The sequence below is a fragment of the Triticum dicoccoides genome, chromosome 7B, assembly GCF_002162155.2.
Source record: "Triticum dicoccoides isolate Atlit2015 ecotype Zavitan chromosome 7B, WEW_v2.0, whole genome shotgun sequence".
NCBI classification, from domain to species: Eukaryota; Viridiplantae; Streptophyta; class Magnoliopsida; order Poales; family Poaceae; genus Triticum; species Triticum dicoccoides.
In genome coordinates, this window is record NC_041393.1 from 695,231,657 (window position 1) to 695,238,920 (window position 7,264).

The 7,264-nt window shown below is 45.3% G+C and overlaps 1 long non-coding RNA gene across 3 annotated transcripts; it reads right to left on the reverse strand.

Annotated features, from left to right (window-relative positions):
- Positions 1-3,528: 3,528 nt before the first annotated feature.
- Positions 3,529-7,045, reverse strand: LOC119341831. Of its 3 annotated transcripts, none has more exons than XR_005165295.1 (6): positions 6,549-7,045; positions 5,061-5,153; positions 4,913-4,978; positions 4,290-4,745; positions 4,051-4,210; positions 3,529-3,698 (listed from the first exon to the last, which is right to left on the reverse strand). It is a non-coding gene; the product is annotated as an uncharacterized LOC119341831 (long non-coding RNA). The 3 variants fall into 3 exon arrangements; XR_005165294.1 differs by having other exon boundaries at positions 5,382-7,045; XR_005165293.1 differs by having other exon boundaries at positions 5,061-7,043.
- Positions 7,046-7,264: the final 219 nt, after the last annotated feature.

Consider the following 7,264-nt stretch of genomic DNA (forward strand, 5'->3'; position numbering starts at 1 on the left):
AAAGAGATGAACTTAAGTCGAGTTCGTTGTTTCGGAAATTCTGATCTGGTGCTCAGCAAGTTTCTGGTACTTGGGATTCTAAGGATCCACTCATGGCGGCTTACAGGCGTGAGGTGGATATTGTGGCGGGTCATTTCAAAGGGTATCAGGTTGAGCATATCGATCGGCGCAAAAATGAAGCAACAGACGCTTTGAGCCGGCTTGGATCTCAGCGTAAACCGGTACCTCCTAACACATTTTTAGATATCTTGCATAACCCGTCTGTTAAGTTGCCTACAGAAGAGGATTCGGTTGTTCCTGATCCGGAGGCTCAGTTGGTGGCTGCTTTACACGTTGTACCGGATTGGACGGTTCCATATCTGGCATATATGAGCCGGGGCGAGCTACCAAATGATAAAGTTCTGGCTCGACAGATAGTCCGGCGATCCAAGTCCATGGTTATTCACAATGGCGAGTTACACCGCTGTAGCGTTTCAGGCGTATTTCAGCGTCGTGTTTCTCCGAAAGAAGGCCAAGAGATCCTACGGGAAATTCATGAAGGGGATTGTGGTCATCATGCCGGTTCAAAGTCCCTGGTTGCAAAAGCTTTTCGTCATGGGTTTTACTGGTTAACAGCTCATGCTGATGCGGAGGATCTGGTAAAGCGATGTGATGCTTGTCAAAAATTTTCACGCAGAGCTCATGTTCCGGCTAAGGAACTACGGATGATTCCTATCACTTGGCCTTTTGCTACTTGGGGGCTTGATATGGTGGGACCCTTTAAACGTTCCCAGGACAAGAAGACCCACCTGTTGGTGGCAGTTGATAAATTCACCAAGTGAGTTGAAGCGGAGCCTGTTAGCAAGTATGATGCAGCTACGGCGGTTCAATTTCTCAAAAAGATCATCTTCCGTTTTGGCTTTCCACACAGCATCATCACGGATAATGGTACCAACCTTTCCAAAGGTGAGATGGAGGATTTCTATCAGAGAGAGCACATCCGGCTTGACCTAGCATCTGTGGCGCACCCTCAATCCAACGGTCAAGCGGAGTGAGCTAATCAAGAAATTTTAAAGGGTCTTAAACCCGGGCTCATGATTCCCTTGAAGCGAACGCTGGGTTGTTGGGTGGAAGAATTACCTTCTGTGTTGTGGAGTATCAACACCACCCCCAATCGATCAACAGGCTACACGCCTTTCTTTATGGTATACGGGGCAGAGGCAGTTCTCCCAAGTGATATACGTCATGATTCGCCCTGGGTTGCTAATTATGTTGAAGCGGATAACGAGCAAGCTCGCCAAGAGGCACTGGACCTGTTAGATGAGAAACGGGATATGACTTTGGCTCGATCGACGGTTTATCAACAAGACCTACAGCGTTATCACAGCCGTCGGGTTAAGACAAGAACCTTTCAAGAAGGTGACTTGGTGCTCCGGCTCATCCAGGATCAGACCGACATGCACAAGTTATCCCCACCTTGGGAAGGACCCTTTGTGGTCATCAAGAATCTGCACAATGGATCATACTACCTCATTGACGTTCGAGACGACTCACGCAACTCTGAGGAGGAGACCCGGCGGCCGTGGAACATAGCTCTCCTCCGGCCTTATTACACTTGAGCCATAGGCTCTTTTTATGTGCATATTTCGACAATGTATATATTATGATCAATAAATAAATCAGCATCCTTGCTCTGAGAGGGGCCTCTGCTGTTTTTTCTCAAATATCCTTTGAGTTACACGGGGGCTTCAGCTGACAAAGCGGAGTACTACCTATTAAACCGGCTATACGCCATAAAGCTTGGGAGCTTCACACCCAAGGGGCCAAAGAGAGTCTGGATGCTTTGCACAACTCAAACATAGGCACCCAATGAGCACAGTTCATCATGTTACTTGGGGGCTCCTTGGTCAAATACCAAGGAGTTTGAATGGACCCTTGTAGCTGGGTATCGACCCACGGCTTGGAAGCCTGGTATATTTACCTAAAACCCCGGGTTAACTTGCCTTCATCAAGTAAGACACTCCTATCCAGGTCATCCTGGCACGGCCCTCCGAACGTTTGACAGTTACTCTCATTGAGACCCTGCACTTATCAAAGTTAAAACGGTGATTGGTTAGTTGGAGGTCCATCTTAAAAGGCTTTGTTAAATGGTTCAACTCAACGGCCTGGCAGCCCACAAAAAGCCTCGAATTTGGGCCTGGCAGCCCCCAAAAAGCCTCGACTACACGGTTTTATTTGCGTCTTGCTGAATTTTATGTTAAACCGATTTTTCTTGGCCTGGTCAGTCCTCTTATTAGCCCGGTATTCTTTAAACCGTCTTGGTTTGCAACTACACGTTGACAGACCTTATTCTTAAACCGGAGTTTATTAACCCGGCCTGGCGTTGACTACCTGTCACCAGCTTGGATTATCTGGTGTGAATCATCACCCGGTATGACTTACTATACGACATCAGTAAATGATGGAGTTATACAAGAAATTCAGATTTGGGTTTTCACCCTTATGACAATCAAAGTTGACAAGCCAACTAAACAGGGATCTTACATCACAGGTATGAATCATTTCATATTTTTACGGTTTCACTACAAGGATCCGGGTCTATTGCAACAAAATCGTTTGTCGCAATACATGCCGTTTCATGGCGATAAGTACCTATTGCCACGAAACGACATTCGTTGGCAGCCGTTGCGACTGGACGCATGGTAATAGGTTATTGCCACGAAAAAGCAATCGTGGCAATAAAGTGTGCTATTGCAACATCCATGTGGGAAGTTGCCACATGTTTTCCCGTGGCAACACTCACTTGATGCCACAATTACATTTGTGGAGATAGCTTTAATGCAACATGTAACGAATTGTGGCGCCTGATATCTCGTGGTGATAGACATTTGTGGCAACAACCTATGCCAACGACGCCCGTTTCGTGGCGCATTACTCTTCTGTGGCAATAGTCAACTGTGGCAATAAGCTATGGCAACAATCCTTGCTTTCATGGCATTAGGCATGTTGCCACGACCCACTACACTTGTGGCAAAAAAACTATGGCAACAATCCTTATTATCGTAGCATTAGGCATGTTGCGACGACTCACTACAATTGTGGCAATAAACTATGGCAACAATCCTTGTTTTCGCGGCATTAGGCATGTTGCCTCGACCCACTACACTTGTGGCATTAACTTATGGCAACAAATATTCCAGTCGTCGTAACAGGAAATTGCAACATACTTGTTTTGGTGGTGATAAATGGGTATCACAACAAGTGAAATGTTTGTAGCGAGAAACTATTGCGACAATTTATAATTTCCGTGGTGATACTCTATTTCAACAAAAATTACTTTGGTGGCGCCAAACAGTTATCGCATCGTGAAATTTTTTGTGGTGCCAAGCTATTGCAACAATATGAGGTGATCCGTTACAACATCCTAGTGCAACAAAATAGGTAGGCGTAGCGATTGAGATTTGACGCAACACTTTTTTTAGTGGTGCTAACATGTGGCAACCGAAAGTGGGTTGTAGCATATTGCAACCGTAAAAGAAAATACATGCATTCAATTACAATATTCAAAACCATACCTATAATATGTAGATTCATAAAGTTCATAATTCTCGTAGCAAATATCCATCAAATGAAACTCCAATGTAATTTAGCCATCCTAATTAATTGCGAAGACTAAACGGTCCCTGATCTAGAGTCCAGGCCAGCTAGTTCTTTGTATCCTGCAATCAAGAAATAAAAAAAGTTCTAGTTAATGAGTCCAACATAACATACGCCATACAATTATTCCAGCCCCATAGTTAAAAAGAACTATCGCCAGAACACAAGTGTAAATGTCTAAAGCATAAGCACAAGTACATCTACTAAAAGGTTCTGCTATTGATTTAAGTTGTGGCTCGATGTATAGTTTCAGTTAAGTTCAAGTCCCTAGCTAGCACATATTCATTTTTTTTAAGTTCTGACTCGATGCAGCAACAACACATGGTGAAAGAGAAGATGCAGCTAGCTAATTATGAATGCCAATGACGTATAAAATGCAAGTGAACATGAAGAGAAAGTACGGTTGTGACTTACCATTGCTTTAAACATTCGAGAATTCCTTGCTGCAGCTTGTATGAGCGCATTTGAAGAAATAATAATTGGCCTTGAACCTAGAGTCTTATTAGGACTAGATCTCTATAAAAGAGTATTTTGCAAGTTTGGGTTACTATTTTCTTTGTCAATCCTTAGGCACCTGTAAATACAAGTGCACTTTAGCAATGCAAGTAAGCAACATAAATCTTACAAGATCGCAAGCATATGACTGTAATCACCTGTTGGGTTCCCATCTGTTGGCAATGCTACAAACTTTGTCATCATGTTTTTTCAAATTCCAGTCTTGATGTTTGCTCCTCTTCCAACAATCTTTCCCTTTCAGCACGCTCTTCTTTTAACCTCTCCTCAAGTGTTCACTCTCAGCACGCTCCAACTTAATCCTCTCTTGTGTGTTTGCATGTTCAGCTTGTAGTTGATCTTGTAATTCGTTGACCTGCTGGCTGAGCTCAGAGTTTTGCTGTTGGGTGGCTGCTGTAGGCTTGCTCTTCAATCTGGATACGAAACCTTTGAGAACCAGTTGAAGGTTTGGCCATGTATCCGTACCCACGAGGCTGCCATGACTTGCATTTCAGAGTGTCTTTGTATGAGGTCTGGAAAATATTGTTTTTCTGCTCACTTGAAAGTGGACCTTCAGTTTCAGTTTCTTTGTTTTGAACCTCTTGACGTGTTTTGTTCTAAAAATGAAAATAACAATTATAGGTACGGCATCAATATTGACACTATATAAAAGATGAAACAAGAATAGCACGATCCAACGCATCAATAATCCCAGCTGATGATGAAAAACACCGAATGCACATCATTGAATAACTATAGAATAACCAAAAGTCAGTGTACTTACGTAAACTTTCTAGGACTCTGTGTTAGACCATGTTCCGTCGTTCGTGTGGGTGAGTTCCAAGTTTCTCTGCAAGTAATATAACAATGAGATGCTTGAAACACGAAACCATATTTAGCAGTGAGGCATACATATTTAGTTAGACTCATACCTTCTCAAAGCTTACTTGCGAGTAAGATTTTGATCCAATTTTGTGTTTTGTCTTCTGTTTCTTACGGTTATCGCCGTTCTTTTGGCTGCGTTCCTATCAATTCATTGAAACCAAATATAACTAGTCAGACAAGCCATTGTAGAAGCTGAAGATATTGTACTGAGTTTGTACCCAAATAGTGTAGTACAGTGTGGGCTGTGTGCGTGCACGGGTATGGATACAGTGTGGTCTTTTTTTGTGTAAGTGAACATCAAAAGAGCAGAGCTAGCATGTGTTGGTGGTTCAGTGGAAAAAAGGGCATTTGTTGCCTTGAACACACACCCGAGGCTAGCTGCTCTGCTTCTTCTCTGTTCTGGCCCTGAGTCCACATTATATCTAGCAGCTTCAGTGTGAGACCAAACAACCAAATATAAAAGAGGGAGAGCAGGAGACGCCCAACAATATTGACATTCTCTCAATAAGACTTAGTACATTGGCAATAGTTTCTGAAAAATTGGGAATGAACAATTATTGCAAAAAAGGAGGGAAAATACGACGATGGAGCGACTTATTGCAACATTATTAGACTATACACAAAGTCTCCCGTCTCCAGTCTTGTGGCTATCCACATTTGATAAAGTCAAGTAAATGAACTGAATTCTCAACTTCAGAATACCCCCGTACATAGAACTAAAAAAAATCTAAAGAAGATACCGCCTAAAAGCACAATTTTTGCAATAGTTAACCCGAGATTTAAAATTTACTACATCTATACATCATACTCTACCTTTGAGCTGGAGCTGAGGTCAGTGGCTGATCAGATTAGCATGGATGATGCTAGGTGTAAAGCTCGAGCCTAGCGCAGCGTCGCCCATCCACTGTGGTTCGTCGAGTGATCGCGTGTCAGCGTGACGCTACAACACCTAAGGGCATTGACGCCTTGATGCCCAGCCACACCAAACCTACCCAAAAGGCTACAGCCCACGAGGCTACACCAAGGCCTGGCCACGTCTGAACAAGACCTGGCCTACCCATGAACCAGTTCCGAACAAGGCCGCCGTGGGATTGTCTCTGTACCTGATGCACCGCTGTCAGCCTAACCTGGTGCACGGCCAAACAACTCTACACAATCGTTTCAAGATATCAACATCGACCCTGATGCCTGTGCATCAGGGAGGCTCCTAGTAGCTCCGCCCCTGCTGTGAACATCATACTGCAATTAAATACACTATGTAGGTTCAGCCAATTGAAGCAGGATATGAGGCAGATGTACAACGCTCGCTAATTGTAACCAAAAACACTATGAGACTGATCCCATCAGCCAATTGAAGTAGGATATGAGGAGTATGGAATACCCAAAAAACACTGATCTACATCGCTTGCTATCGAGGTTCAGGGATGCGGCAGAGATGGTAGGATACCGAGTCTAATCTAAAGATTCAGACTGAACCAAAGGGAAAAGAAGTGAGCTGACAGATTGGGGGACAAGCAAGATGGGGGAAGACACACCTTGAAGGTGTGGCGTGGCTTGCAGCCCATGAGCTGGAGCGCGCTCTGCGGGATGGGGCGCGTGCAGGGGAAGCTGCTCCTCTGGCGGTCGTCGGTGACGACACTGCATAGCGGCGGCCATGTCGTCCCCTGCCCTGACTAGTTCTACGACCAAGAGGCGAGCAGAGGAGAGAAGGGACGAAGAGAGCGGCGCGTCGAGGAGGAGGAGCTCGTGGGGGAGGGGGGTTTGAGCCCGGGCGGGCATTGTCGCGGCGTGCAACACCGAGGTGTGTCGTGCTTGGTCCAGACTCCAAACACGGGATTAATGGGAAAGGAGATGAGACGGGAACTCCGTCGGCGCCGACGCCAGACCGCATCGCTGCTGCCGCCGGCATGGCCGAGGACACGGAGACGCGGCCCACATCGGCGGGCGCAGAGGAGATGGGGGAGGGCGAGATCGAGGAGGAGCGGAGGTTCCAGGAAGGGAGGAGATCGGGTGGAATAACCTGACGCCGTGCAGCTGACTGGAGTGTGGTTCGCTGTGTTGACGCCGTCATGACGCCGGCAGCACAGAGAAAGCAGGGGCGAGAGCTCAGATCCAATCTCCCGTGAAAGACATCGTGGTGTGGTTCTGTTATGAGGGTATTTAGCGGGAAGGTTAATATAAGCTATTTTTTTTTGGAACAAAGACTCTAATTTGGGACCTATTAGCGGGAGGTTAAAAAATATTGGCGCAA